The sequence below is a fragment of the Cetorhinus maximus genome, unplaced genomic scaffold (genome assembly GCF_964194155.1).
Source record: "Cetorhinus maximus unplaced genomic scaffold, sCetMax3.hap1.1 HAP1_SCAFFOLD_372, whole genome shotgun sequence".
Taxonomy (NCBI): domain Eukaryota; kingdom Metazoa; phylum Chordata; class Chondrichthyes; order Lamniformes; family Cetorhinidae; genus Cetorhinus; species Cetorhinus maximus.
In genome coordinates this window covers 97,540-112,507 of record NW_027596318.1, presented here as the reverse complement: position 1 = coordinate 112,507, position 14,968 = coordinate 97,540, and the positions used below count along the sequence as shown (strand labels likewise).

General features: G+C 58.7%; 1 protein-coding gene and 1 long non-coding RNA gene across 2 annotated transcripts in view; both read left to right on the top strand.

The window, feature by feature from the left end:
- The window catches only part of LOC144673490 (uncharacterized), a 293,819-nt gene that overhangs the window by 198,498 nt on the left and 80,353 nt on the right, over positions 1 to 14,968 (top strand). The window lies entirely within an intron of this gene.
- Positions 1 to 14,968, top strand: part of mmp14a (matrix metallopeptidase 14a (membrane-inserted)) — a 94,303-nt gene that overhangs the window by 9,941 nt on the left and 69,394 nt on the right.

The window sequence follows — 14,968 nt, the reverse complement described above, 5'->3', positions numbered from 1 at the left end:
CTCTCTGTTAACCTCTCGCTCTCCATCACTCTCTCCCTCTCCATCACTCTCTCCCTCTCCGTCACTCTCTCCCTCTCCGTCAGCCTCTCGCTCTCTGTCAGTCTCACTCTCCGTCACTCTCTCGCTCTCCGTCACTCACACCCTCTCCATCAGTCTCTCCCTCTCCATCACTCACACCCTCTCCGTCACTCTCTTGTTCTCCGTCACTCATACCCTCTCCATCACTCTCTCCCTCTCCCTCACTCTCTACCTCTCCGTCACTCACTCGCTCTCCATCACTCGCACCCTCTCCATAACTCTCTCCCTCTCCGTCACTCACACCCTCTCCATCACTCTCTCCCTCTCCATCACTCTCTCCCTCTCCATCACTCTCTCGCTCTCTGTCACTCGCGCCCTCTCCGTCAATCTCTCCCTCTCCATCACTCACACCCTCTCCATCACTCTCTCCCTCTCCATCACTCTCTCCCTCTCCGTCGCTCTCTCCCTCTCCGTCGCTCTCTCCCTCTCCATCGCTCTCTCCCTCTCCGTCCCTCTCTCGCTCTCCGTCACTCTCTCGCTCTCCGTCACTCTCTCGCTCTCCGTCCCTCTCTCGCTCTCCGTCCCTCTCACGCTCTCCGTACCTCTCTCACTCCCCAGTCACTCTCTCTCGCTCTCTGTCAGTCGCACGATCCCCGTCCCTCTCTCAATCTCCATCACTCGCGCCCTCTCCATTCCTCTCTCACTCTCCGTCAATCTCTCCCTCTCCGTCCCCCTCTCCCTCTCCGTCCCCCTCTCCCTCTCCCTCTCCATCAATCTGTCCCTCTCCGTCCCCCTCTCCCACTCCGTCCCCCTCTCCCTCTCAGTCACTCTCTGTCCCCCTCTCCCTCTCCGTCCCCCCCTCCCTCTCAGTCACTCTCTCGCTCTCCGTCCCTCTCACGCTCTCCGTCACTCTCTCGCTCTCTGTCACTCTCTCGCTCTCCGTCACTCTCTCGCTCTCCGTCACTCTCTCGCTCGCCGTCGCTCTCTCGCACTCCGTCCCTCTCTCGCTCTCCGTCACTCTGTCGCTCTCCTTCACTCTCTCGCTCTCAGTCAATCTCTCGCTCTCCGTCACTCTCTCGCTCTCCGTCACTTTCTCGCTCTCCGTCCCTCTCTCCCTCTCCGTCACTCTCTCGCTCTATGTCAATCACACCCTCTCCGTCCCTCTCTCGCTCTCTGTCACTCTCTCGCTCTCCGTCACTCTCTCGCACTCCGTCCCTCTCTCGCTCTCTGTCACACTCTCGTTCTCCGTCACTCTCTCGCTCTCAGTCACTCTCTTGCTCTCCGTCACTTTCTCGCTCTCAGTAACTCGCACCCTCTCCATCACTCTCTCGCTCTCCATCACTCTCTCGCTCTCCGTCAATCTCTCGTTCCCCATCACTCTCTCGCTCTCCGTCACTCTCTCGCTCTCAGTCACTCTCTCGCTCTCCGTCACTCTCTCGCTCTCCGTCACTCTCTCGCACTCCGTCCCTCTCTCGCTCTCCGTCACACTCTCGCTCTCAGTCACTCTCTCGCTCTCAGTCACTCTCTCGCTCTCAGTCACTCTCTCGCTCTCCGTCACTCTCTCGCTCTCCGTTACTCTCTCGCACTCCGTCCCTCTCTCGCTCTCCGTCACACTCTCGCTCTCAGTCACTCTCTCGCTCTCAGTCACTCTCTCGCTCTCCGTCACTCTCTCGCTCTCCGTCACACTCTCACTCTCAGTCACTCTCTCGCTCTCAGTAACTCGCACCCTCTCCATCACTCTCTCGCTCTCCGTTACTCTCTCGCACTCCGTCCCTCTCTCGCTCTCCGTCACACTCTCGCTCTCAGTCACTCTCTCGCTCTCAGTCACTCTCTCGCTCTCCGTCACTCTCTCGCTCTCCATCACACTCTCGCTCTCAGTCACTCTCTCGCTCTCCGTCACTCTCTCGCTCTCAGTAACTCGCACCCTCTCCATCACTCTCTCGCTCTCAGTCACTCTCTCGCTCTCAGTCACTCTCTCGCTCTCCGTCACTCTCTCACTCTCCGTCACTCTCTCGCACTCCGTCCCTCTCTCGCTCTCCGTCACACTCTCGCTCTCAGTCACTCTCTCGCTCTCAGTCACTCTCTCGCTCTCCGTCACTCTCTCGCTCTCAGTCACTCTCTCGCTCTCCGTCACTCTCTCGCTCTCCGTCACACTCTCGCTCTCAGTCACTCTCTCGCTCTCCGTCACTCTCTCACTCTCCGTCACTCTCTCGCTCTCCGTCACTCTCTCGTTCCCCATCACTCTCTCGCTCTCCGAAACTCTCTCGCTCTCCGTCACTCTCTCGCTCTCTGTCACTCTCTCGCTCTCCGTCACTCTCTCCTTCTCCGTCACTCTCTCGCTCTCCGTCACTCTCTCGCTCTCAGTCACTCTCTCGCTCTCCGTCACTCTCTCGCTCTCCGTCTCTCTCTCGCTCGCCGTCACTCTCTCGCTCTCCGTCACTCTCTTGCTCTCAGTCACTCTCTCGCTCTCCGTCACTCTCTCGCTCTCCGTCACTCTCTCGCTCTCCGTCCCTCTCACGTTCTCCGTCCCTCTCTCGCTCTCCGTCCCTCTCTCGCTCTCCGTCACTTTCTCGCTCTATGTCAATCACACCCTCTCCGTCACTCTCTCCCTCTCCGTCACTCTCTCGCTCTCAGTCACTCTCTCGCTCTCCGTCACTCTCTCGCTCTCCGTCCGTCTCACGCTCTCCGTCCCTCTCTCGCTCCCCGTCACTCTCTCTTGCTCTCCGTCAGTCGCACGATCCCCGTCCCTCTCTCAATCTCCATCAGTCGCGCCCTCTCCGTCCCCCTCTCCCTCTCCGTCAATCTCTCCCTCTCCGTCCCCCTCTCCCTCTCTGTCCGCCTCTCCCTCTCAGTCACTCTCTCGCTCATCGTCACTCTCTCGCTCATCGTCACTCTCTCGCTCTCCGTCACTCTCTCGCTCTCCGTCCCTCTCTCGCTCTCCGTCCCTCTCTCGCTCTCCATCACTCTCTCGCTCTATGTTAATCACACCCTCTCCGTCACTCTCTCGCTCTCCATCACTCTCTCGCTCTCCGTCCCTCTCTCGCTCTCCGTCACTCTCTCGCTCTCCGTCACTCTCTCGCTCTCCGTCACTCTCTCGCTCTCCATCACTCTCTCGCTCTCAGTCACTCTCTCTTGCTCTCTGTCAGTCGCACGATCCCCGTCCCTCTCTCAATCTCCATCAGTCGCGCCCTCTCCGTCCCCCTCTCCCTCTCCGTCAATCTCTGTCTCTCCGTCCCCCTCTCCCTCTCCGTCCCCCTCTCCCTCTCAGTCACTCTCTCCCTCTCTGTCCCCCTCTCCCTCTCTGTCCCCCTCTCCCTCTCACTCACTCTCTCGCTCTCCGTCACTCTCTCGCTCTCCGTCCCTCTCTCGCTCTCCGTCACTCTCTCGCTCTCCATCACTCTCTCGCTCTCCGTCCCTCTCTCGCTCTCCATCCCTCTCTCGCTCTCCGTCACTCTCTCGCTCTCCGTCACTCTCTCGCTCATCGTCACTCTCTCGCTCATCGTCACTCTCTCGCTCTCCGTCACTCTCTCACTCTCCGTCACTCTCTCGCTCTCCGTCCCTCTCTCGCTCTCCGTCCCTCTCTCGCTCTCCATCACTCTCTCGCTCTATGTTAATCACACCCTCTCCGTCACTCTCTCGCTCTCCATCCCTCTCTCGCTCTCCGTCCCTCTCTCGCTCTCCGTCACTCTCTCGCTCTCAGTCACTCTCTCGCTCTCTGTCACTCTCTCGCTCACCCTCACTCTCTCGCTCTCCGTCACTCTCTCGCTCTCTTGTACTCTCTCCCTCTCCATCGCTCTCTCCCTGTCCGTCACTCTCTCCCTCTCAGTCACCCTCTCGCTCTCCGTCACTCTCTCGCTGTCTGTCACTCTCTCCCTCTCCGTCACTCTCTCGCTCCCCGTCACTCTCTCCCTCTCCATCACTCTCTCACTCTCCGTCACTCTCTCGCTGTCTGTCACGTTCTCCCTCTCCGTCACTCTCTCCCTCTCCGTCAATCTCTCCCTCTCCGTCCCCCTCTCCCTCTCCGTCCCCCTCTCCCTCTCCGTCCCCCTCTCCCTCTCAGTCACTCTCTCGCTCTCCGTCACTCTCTCGCTCTCCGTCACTCTCTCGCTCTCCGTCACACTCTCGCTCTCAGTCACTCTCTCGCTCTCCGTCACTCTCTCGCTCTCAGTCACTCTCTCGCTCTCCGTCACTCTCTCGCTCTCCGTCACTCTCTCGCACTCCGTCCCTCTCTCGCTCTCTGTCACACTCTCGCTCTCAGTCACTCTCTCGCTCTCAGTCACTCTCTCGCTCTCCGTCACTCTCTCGCTCTCAGTCACTCTCTCGCTCTCCGTCACACTCTCGCTCTCAGTCACTCTCTCGCTCTCCATCACTCTCTCGCTCTCCGTCACTCTCTCGCTCTCCATCACTCTCTCGTTCCCCATCACTCTCTCGCTCTCTGAAACTCTCTCGCTCTCCGTCACTCTCTCGCTCTCTGTCACTCTCTCGCTCTCCGTCACTCTCTCCTTCTCCGTCACTCTCTCGCTCTCCGTCTCTCTCTCGCTCTCCGTCACTCTCTCGCTCTCCGACACTCTCTTGCTCTCAGTCACTCTCTCGCTCTCCGTCACTCCCTCGCTCTCCGTCACTCTCTCGCTCTCCGTCACTCTCTCGCACTCCGTCCCTCTCTCGCTCTCCGTCACACTCTCGCTCTCAGTCACTCTCTCGCTCTCAGTCACTCTCTCGCTCTCAGTCACTCTCTCGCTCTCCGTCACTCTCTCGCTCTCCGTTACTCTCTCGCACTCCGTCACTTTCTCGCTCTCAGTAACTCGCACCCTCTCCATCACTCTCTCGCTCTCCATCACTCTCTCGCTCTCCGTCAATCTCTCGTTCCCCATCACTCTCTCGCTCTCCGTCACTCTCTCGCTCTCAGTCACTCTCTCGCTCTCCGTCACTCTCTCGCTCTCCGTCACTCTCTCGCACTCCGTCCCTCTCTCGCTCTCCGTCACACTCTCGCTCTCAGTCACTCTCTCGCTCTCAGTCACTCTCTCGCTCTCAGTCACTCTCTCGCTCTCCGTCACTCTCTCGCTCTCCGTTACTCTCTCGCACTCCGTCCCTCTCTCGCTCTCCGTCACACTCTCGCTCTCAGTCACTCTCTCGCTCTCAGTCACTCTCTCGCTCTCCGTCACTCTCTCGCTCTCCGTCACACTCTCACTCTCAGTCACTCTCTCGCTCTCAGTAACTCGCACCCTCTCCATCACTCTCTCGCTCTCCGTTACTCTCTCGCACTCCGTCCCTCTCTCGCTCTCCGTCACACTCTCGCTCTCAGTCACTCTCTCGCTCTCAGTCACTCTCTCGCTCTCCGTCACTCTCTCGCTCTCCGTCACACTCTCGCTCTCAGTCACTCTCTCGCTCTCCGTCACTCTCTCGCTCTCAGTAACTCGCACCCTCTCCATCACTCTCTCGCTCTCAGTCACTCTCTCGCTCTCAGTCACTCTCTCGCTCTCCGTCACTCTCTCACTCTCCGTCACTCTCTCGCACTCCGTCCCTCTCTCGCTCTCCGTCACACTCTCGCTCTCAGTCACTCTCTCGCTCTCAGTCACTCTCTCGCTCTCCGTCACTCTCTCGCTCTCAGTCACTCTCTCGCTCTCCGTCACTCTCTCGCTCTCCGTCACACTCTCGCTCTCAGTCACTCTCTTGCTCTCCGTCACTCTCTCACTCTCCGTCACTCTCTCGCTCTCCGTCACTCTCTCGTTCCCCATCACTCTCTCGCTCTCCGAAACTCTCTCGCTCTCCGTCACTCTCTCGCTCTCTGTCACTCTCTCGCTCTCCGTCACTCTCTCCTTCTCCGTCACTCTCTCGCTCTCCGTCACTCTCTCGCTCTCAGTCACTCTCTCGCTCTCCGTCACTCTCTCGCTCTCCGTCTCTCTCTCGCTCGCCGTCACTCTCTCGCTCTCCGTCACTCTCTTGCTCTCAGTCACTCTCTCGCTCTCCGTCACTCTCTCGCTCTCCGTCACTCTCTCGCTCTCCGTCCCTCTCACGTTCTCCGTCCCTCTCTCGCTCTCCGTCCCTCTCTCGCTCTCCGTCACTTTCTCGCTCTATGTCAATCACACCCTCTCCGTCACTCTCTCCCTCTCCGTCACTCTCTCGCTCTCAGTCACTCTCTCGCTCTCCGTCACTCTCTCGCTCTCCGTCCGTCTCACGCTCTCCGTCCCTCTCTCGCTCCCCGTCACTCTCTCTTGCTCTCCATCAGTCGCGCCCTCTCCGTCCCCCTCTCCCTCTCCGTCAATCTCTCCCTCTCCGTCCCCCTCTCCCTCTCTGTCCGCCTCTCCCTCTCAGTCACTCTCTCGCTCATCGTCACTCTCTCGCTCATCGTCACTCTCTCGCTCTCCGTCACTCTCTCGCTCTCCGTCACTCTCTCGCTCTCCGTCCCTCTCTCGCTCTCCGTCCCTCTCTCGCTCTCCATCACTCTCTCGCTCTATGTTAATCACACCCTCTCCGTCACTCTCTCGCTCTCCATCACTCTCTCGCTCTCCGTCCCTCTCTCGCTCTCCGTCACTCTCTCGCTCTCCGTCACTCTCTCGCTCTCCGTCACTCTCTCGCTCTCCATCACTCTCTCGCTCTCAGTCACTCTCTCTTGCTCTCTGTCAGTCGCACGATCCCCGTCCCTCTCTCAATCTCCATCAGTCGCGCCCTCTCCGTCCCCCTCTCCCTCTCCGTCAATCTCTGTCTCTCCGTCCCCCTCTCCCTCTCCGTCCCCCTCTCCCTCTCAGTCACTCTCTCCCTCTCTGTCCCCCTCTCCCTCTCTGTCCCCCTCTCCCTCTCACTCACTCTCTCGCTCTCCGTCACTCTCTCGCTCTCCGTCCCTCTCTCGCTCTCCGTCACTCTCTCGCTCTCCATCACTCTCTCGCTCTCCGTCCCTCTCTCGCTCTCCATCCCTCTCTCGCTCTCCGTCACTCTCTCGCTCTCCGTCACTCTCTCGCTCATCGTCACTCTCTCGCTCATCGTCACTCTCTCGCTCTCCGTCACTCTCTCACTCTCCGTCACTCTCTCGCTCTCCGTCCCTCTCTCGCTCTCCGTCCCTCTCTCACTCTCCATCACTCTCTCGCTCTATGTTAATCACACCCTCTCCGTCACTCTCTCGCTCTCCGTCCCTCTCTCGCTCTCCGTCCCTCTCTCGCTCTCCGTCCCTCTCTCGCTCTCAGTCACTCTCTCGCTCTCTGTCACTCTCTCGCTCACCCTCACTCTCTCGCTCTCCGTCACTCTCTCGCTCTCTTGTACTCTCTCCCTCTCCATCGCTCTCTCCCTGTCCGTCACTCTCTCCCTCTCAGTCACCCTCTCGCTCTCCGTCACTCTCTCGCTGTCTGTCACTCTCTCCCTCTCCGTCACTCTCTCGCTCCCCGTCACTCTCTCCCTCTCCATCACTCTCTCACTCTCCGTCACTCTCTCGCTGTCTGTCACGTTCTCCCTCTCCGTCACTCTCTCCCTCTCCGTCAATCTCTCCCTCTCCGTCCCCCTCTCCCTCTCCGTCCCCCTCTCCCTCTCCGTCCCCCTCTCCCTCTCAGTCACTCTCTCGCTCTCCGTCACTCTCTCGCTCTCCGTCACTCTCTCGCTCTCCGTCACACTCTCGCTCTCAGTCACTCTCTCGCTCTCCGTCACTCTCTCGCTCTCAGTCACTCTCTCGCTCTCCGTCACTCTCTCGCTCTCCGTCACTCTCTCGCTCTCTGTCACACTCTCGCTCTCAGTCACTCTCTCGCTCTCCGTCACTCTCTCGCTCTCAGTCACTCTCTCGCTCTCAGTCACTCTCTCGCTCTCCGTCACTCTCTCGCTCTCAGTCACTCTCTCGCTCTCCGTCACACTCTCGCTCTCAGTCACTCTCTCGCTCTCCATCACTCTCTCGCTCTCCGTCACTCTCTCGCTCTCCGTCACTCTCTCGCACTCCGTCCCTCTCTCGCTCTCTGTCACACTCTCGCTCTCAGTCACTCTCTCGCTCTCAGTCACTCTCTCGCTCTCCGTCACTCTCTCGCTCTCAGTCACTCTCTCGCTCTCCGTCACACTCTCGCTCTCAGTCACTCTCTCGCTCTCCATCACTCTCTCGCTCTCCGTCACTCTCTCGCTCTCCGTCACTCTCTCGTTCCCCATCACTCTCTCGCTCTCTGAAACTCTCTCGCTCTCCATCACTCTCTCGCTCTCTGTCACTCTCTCGCTCTCCGTCACTCTCTCCTTCTCCGTCACTCTCTCGCTCTCCGTCTCTCTCTCGCTCTCCGTCACTCTCTCGCTCTCCGACACTCTCTTGCTCTCAGTCACTCTCTCGCTCTCCGTCACTCCCTCGCTCTCCGTCACTCTCTCGCTCTCCGTCCCTCTCACGTTCTCCGTCCCTCTCTCGCTCTTCGTCCCTCTCTCGCTCTCCATCACTTTCTCGCTCTATGTCAATCACACCCTCTCCGTCACTCTCTCCCTCTCCGTCACTCTCTCGCTCTCAGTCACTCTCTCGCTCTCCGTCACTCTCTCACTCTCCGTCCCTCTCACGCTCTCCGTCCCTCTCTCGCTCCCCGTCACTCTCTCTTGCTCTCTGTCAGTCGCACGATCCCCGTCCCTCTCTCAATCTCCATCAGTCGCGTCCTCTCCGTCCCCCTCTCCCTCTCCGTCAATCTCTGTCTCTCCGTCCCCCTCTCCCTCTCCGTCCCCCTCTCCCTCTCAGTCACTCTCTCCCTCTCTGTCCCCCTCTCCCTCTCTGTCCCCCTCTCCCTCTCACTCACTCTCTCGCTCTCCGTCACTCTCTCGCTCTCCGTCCCTCTCTCGCTCTCCGTCACTCTCTCGCTCTCCATCACTCTCTCGCTCTCCGTCCCTCTCTCGCTCTCCATCCCTCTCTCGCTCTCCGTCACTCTCTCGCTCTCCGTCACTCTCTCGCTCATCGTCACTCTCTCGCTCATCGTCACTCTCTCGCTCTCCGTCACTCTCTCACTCTCCGTCACTCTCTCGCTCTCCGTCCCTCTCTCGCTCTCCGTCCCTCTCTCGCTCTCCATCACTCTCTCGCTCTATGTTAATCACACCCTCTCCGTCACTCTCTCGCTCTCCGTCCCTCTCTCGCTCTCCGTCCCTCTCTCGCTCTCCGTCATTCTCTCGCTCTCCGTCACTCTCTCGCTCTCCGTCACTCTCTCGCTCTCCATAACTCTCTCGCTCTCAGTCACTCTCTCCCTCTCCATCACTCTCTCCCTATCCGGTCCTCTCACTCCCCGTCACTCTCTCGCTCTCCGTCACTCTCTCCCGCTCCGTCACTCTCTTGCTCTCCATCACTCTCTCCCTCTCCATCACTCGCACCCTCTCTGTCACTCCCTCCTTCTCCGTTAACCTCTCGCTCTCCATCGCTCGATCGCTTTCGGTCACTCTCTCCCTTTCCGTCACTCGCGCCCTCTCCGTCACTCTCTCGCTCTCCATCACCCTCTCGCTCTCTGTCACTCATACCCTCTCCATCACTCTCTCCCTCTCCGTCACTCTCTCGCTCTCCGTCACTCTCTCGCTCTCCGTCACTCTCTCGCTCTCCGTCACTCACACCCTCTCCGTCACTCTCTCCCTCTCCGTCACTCTCTCCCTCTCCGTCACTCTCTCCCTCTCCGTCACTCTCTCGCTCTCCGTCACTCACACCCTCTCCATCACTCTCTCCCTCTCCGTCACTCTCTCCCTCTCCATCACTCACACCCTCTCCGTCACTCTCTCGCTCTCCGTCACTCATATCCTCTCCATCACTCTCTCCCTCTCCGTCACTCTCTCGCTCTCCGTCACTCATATCCTCTCCATCACTCTCTCCCTCTCCGTCACTCTCTCCCTCTCCGTCACTCTCTCCCTCTCCATCACTCTCTCGCTCTCTGTCACTCACACCCTCTCCTTCACTCTCTCCCTCTCCGTTAACCTCTCGCTCTCCATCGCTCGCTCGCTTTCGGTCACTCTCTCCCTTTCCGTCACTTGCGCCCTCTCCATCACTCTCTCGCTCTCCGTCACCCTCTCGCTCTCTGTCACTCACACCCTCTCTATAACTCTCTCCCTCTCCGTCACCCTCTCGCTCTCTGTCACTCTCTCGCTCTCCGTCACTCTCTCGCTCTCCGTCACTCTCTCCCTCTCCGTCACTCTCTCGCTCTCCGTCACTCACACCCTCTCCATCACTCTCTCCCTCTCCGTCACTCTCTCCCTCTCCATCACTCACACCCTCTCCGTCACTCTCTCGCTCTCCGTCACTCATATCCTCTCCATCACTCTCTCCCTCTCCGTCACTCTCTCCCTCTCCGTCCCTCTCTCGCTCTCCGTCACTCTCTCGCTCTCCGTCACTCACACCCTCTCCATCACTCTCTCCCTCTCTGTCACTCCCTCCTTCTCCGTTAACCTCTCGCTCTCCATCGCTCGCTCGCTTTCGGTCACTCTCTCCCTTTCCGTCACTCGCGCCCTCTCCATCACTCTCTCGCTCTCCGTCACCCTCTCGCTCTCTGTCACTCACACCCTCTCCATCACTCTCTCCCTCTCTGTCACTCTCGCTCTCCATCACTCTCTCGCTCTCCATCACTCACACCCTCTCTGTCAGTCGCAACCTCTCTGTCCCTCTCTCCCTCTCCGTCACTCTCTCGCTCTCCATCACCCTCTCGCTCACCGTCACTCTCTCCCTCTCAACCACTCTCTCGCTCTCTTTCACTGTCTTGCTCTCCGTCACTTTCTCCCTCTCATCACTCTCTCGATCTCCATCACTCTCTCGCTCTCCGTCATTCTCTCCCTCTCCGTCACTCTCTCGCTCTCCATCACTCTCTCCCTCTCCGAAACTCTCTCGCTCTCCGTCATTCGCTCCCTCTCCATCACTCTCTCGCTCTCCGTCACTCTCTCGCTCTCCGTCACTCTCTCGCTCTCCGTCACTCTCTCGCTCTCCGTCCCTCTCTCGCTCTCCGTCCCTCTCTCACTCTCCGTCCCTCGCTCCCTCTTCGTCGCTCTCTCCCACTTCGTCACTCTCTCGCTCTCCGTCAGTCTTTCCCTCTCCGTCACTCTCTCGATCTCCTTCAGTCTTTCCCTCTCCGTCACTCACTCGCTCTCCATCACTCTCTCCCTCTTCATCACTCTCTCACTCTAAATCACTCTCTCGCTCTCCATTACTCTCTTGCTCTCCGTCACCCTCTCCTTCTCTATCACTCTCTTGCTCTTCGAAATTATGTCCCTCTCTGTCGCTCTCTCACTCTCAGTCCCTCTCTCGCTCTCCATCACTCTCTCGCCCTCCGTCACTCTCTCACTCTCCGTCACTCTCTCGCTCTCCATCACTCTCCGTCACTCTCTCACTCTCCATCACTCTCTTGCTCTCCGTCACTCTCTCACTAACCATCACTCTCTTGCTCTCTGTCACACTCTCCCTCTCTATCACTCTCTCTCTCTCTCCGTCGATCTGTCCCTCTCCGTCGCTCTCTCGCTCCCCGTCACTGTTCTCCTCTCAGTAACTCTCTCCCTCACTGTCGCTCTCTCCCTCTCCGTCAATCTCTCACTCTCCGTCACTCTCTTGCTCTCCATCACTCTCTCCCTCTCCTTCAGGCTCTCCCTCTCTGTCACACTCTCCCTCTCGGTTGCTCTCTCACTCTCCGTCAGGCTCTCCCTCTCCGTCACTCTCTCGCTCTCCGTCACTCTCTCGCTCTCTGTCCCTCTCTCGCTCTCCGTGACTCTCTCCCTCTCCGTCACTCTCTTGCTCACCATCACTCTCTCCCTCTCCGTCACTCTCTTGCTCACCATCACTCTCTCGCTCCCCGTCACTCGCACCCTCTCTGTCACTCCCTCCCTCTCTGTTAACCTCTCGCTCTCCATCACTCTCTCCCTCTCCATCACTCTCTCCCTCTCCGTCACTCTCTCCCTCTCCGTCAGCCTCTCGCTCTCTGTCAGTCTCACTCTCCGTCACTCTCTCGCTCTCCGTCAATCACACCCTCTCCATCAGTCTCTCCCTCTCCATCACTCACACCCTCTCCGTCACTCTCTCGTTCTCCGTCACTCATACCCTCTCCATCACTCTCTCCCTCTCCGTCACTCTCTACCTCTCCGTCACTCGCTCGCTCTCCGTCACTCGCACCCTCTCCATAACTCTCTCCCTCTCCATCACTCTCTCCCTCTCCATCACTCTCTCCCTCTCCGTTAACCTCTCGCTCTCCATCGCTCGCTCGCTTTCGGTCACTCTCTCCCTTTCCATCACTCGCGCCCTCTCCATCACTCTCTCGCTCTCCGTCACCCTCTCGCTCTCTGTCACTCACACCCTCTCTATAACTCTCTCCCTCTCCGTCACTCTCTCGCTCTCTGTCAGTCTCCCTCTCCGTCACTCTCTCGCTCTCTGTCACTCTCTCACTCTCCGTCACTCACACCCTCTCCGTCACTCTCTCCCTCTCCGTCACTCTCTCCCTCTCCGTCACTCTCTCCCTCTCCGTCACTCTCCCGCTCTCCGTCACTCACACCCTCTCCATCACTCTCTCCCTCTCCGTCACTCTCTCCCTCTCCATCACTCACACCCTCTCCGTCACTCTCTCGCTCTCCGTCACTCATATCCTCTCCATCACTCTCTCCCTCTCCGTCACTCTCTCCCTCTCCGTCACTCTCTCCCTCTCTATCACTCTCTCGCTCTCCGTCACTCACACCCTCTCCATCACTCTCCCTCTCTGTCACTCCCTCCTTCTCCGTTAACCTCTCGCTCTCCATCACTCACTCACTTTCGGTCACTCTCTCCCTTTCCGTCACTCGCGCCCTCTCCATCACTCTCTCGCTCTCCGTCACCCTCTCGCTCTCTGTCACTCACACCCTCTCCATCACTCTCTCCCTCTCTGTCACTCTCGCTCTCCATCACTCTCTCGCTCTCCATCACTCACACCCTCTCTGTCAGTCGCAACCTCTCTGTCCCTCTCTCCCTCTCCGTCACTCTGTCGCTCTTCATCACCCTCTCGCTCACCGTCACTCTCTCCCTCTCAACCACACTCTCGCTCTCTGTCACTCTCTTGCTCTCCCTCACTTTCTCCCTCTCATCACTCTCTCAATCTCCATCACTCTCTCGCTCTCCGTCATTCTCTCCCTCTCCGTCTCTCTCTCGCTCTCCATCACTCTCTCCCTCTCCGAAACTCTCTCGCTCTCCATCATTCGCTCCCTCTCCGTCACTCTCTCGCTCTCCGTCACTCTCTCGCTCTCCGTCACTCTCTCGCTCTCCGTCACTCTCTCGCTCTCCGTCACTCTCTCGCTCTGCATCCCTCTCTCGCTCTCCGTCCGTCTCTCACTCTCCATCCCTCGCTCCCTCTTCGTCGCTCTCTCCCTCTTCGTCACTCTCTCGCTCTCCGTCAGTCTTTCCCTCTCTGTCACTCTCTCGATCTCCTTCAGTCTTTCCCTCTCCGTCACTCTCTCGCTCTCCATCACTCTCTCCCTCTTCATCACTCTCTCACTCTAAATCACTCCCTCGCTCTCCATTACTCTCTCGCTCTCCGTCACCCTCTCCTTCTTTATCACTCTCTTGCTCTTCGAAATTATGTCCCTCTCTGTCGCTCTCTCACTCTCAGTCCCTCTCTCGCTCTCCATCACTCTCTCGCCCTCCATCACCCTCTCACTCTCAGTCCCTCTCTCGCTCTCCATCACACTATTACCCTCCGTCACCCTCTCCCTCTCCGTCACTCTCTCGCTCTCCATCACTCTCCGTCACTCTCTCACTCTCCATCACTCTCTTGCTCTCCGTCACTCTCTCACTAACCATCACTCTCTTTCTCTCTGTCACACTCTCCCTCTCTATCACTCTCTCTCTCTCTCCATCGATCTGTCCCTCTCCGTCGCTCTCTCGCTCCCCGTCACTGTTCTCCTCTCAGTAACTCTCTCCCTCACCGTCGCTCTCTCCCTCTCCGTCAATCTCTCACTCTCCGTCACTCTCTTGCTCTCCATCACTCTCTCCCTCTCCTTCAGGCTCTCCCTCTCCGTCACACTCTCCCTCTCCGTCGCTCTCTCACTCTCCGTCAGGCTCTCCCTCTCCGTCACTCTCTCCCTCTCCGTCGCTCTCTCGCTCTCCGTCGCTCTCTCGCTCTCCGTCACTCTCTCGCTCTCCGTCACTCTCTCGCTCTCTGTCCCTCTCTCGCTCTCCGTGACTCTCTCCCTCTCCGTCACTCTCTTGCTCACCATCACTCTCTCCCTCTCCGTCACTCTCTTGCTCACCATCACTCTCTCGCTCCCTGTCACTCGCACCCTCTCTGTCACTCCCTCCCTCTCTGTTAACCTCTCGCTCTCCATCACTCTCTCCCTCTCCATCACTCTCTCCCTCTCCGTCACTCTCTCCCTCTCCGTCAGCCTCTCGCTCTCTGTCAGTCTCACTCTCCGTCACTCTCTCGCTCTCCGTCAATCACACCCTCTCCATCAGTCTCTCCCTCTCCATCACTCACACCCTCTCCGTCACTCTCTCGTTCTCCGTCACTCATACCCTCTCCATCACTCTCTCCCTCTCCGTCACTCTCTACCTCTCCGTCACTCGCTCGCTCTCCGTCACTCGCACCCTCTCCATAACTCTCTCCCTCTCCATCACTCTCTCCCTCTCCATCACTCTCTCGCTCTCTGTCACTCGCGCCCTCTCCGTCAATCTCTCTCTCTCCATCACTCACACCCTCTCCGTCACTCTCTCTCTCTCCGTCACTCATACCCTCTCCATCACTCTCTCGCTCTCCGTCACTCTCGCTCTCCATCACTCTCTCACCCTCCGTTACCCTCTCACTCTCAGTCCCTCTCTCGCTCTCCATCACTCTCTCACCCTCCGTCACCCTCTCCCTCTCCGTCACTCTCTCACTCTCCATCACTCTCTTGCTCGCCATCACTCTCTCACTAACCATCACTCTCTCGCTCTCTGTCAGACTCTCCCTCTCTGTTACTCTCTCCCTCTCCGTCGATCTGTCCCTGTCCGTCACTCTCTCGCTCCCCGTCACTGTGTTCCTCTCAGTAACTCTCTCCCTCACCGTCACTC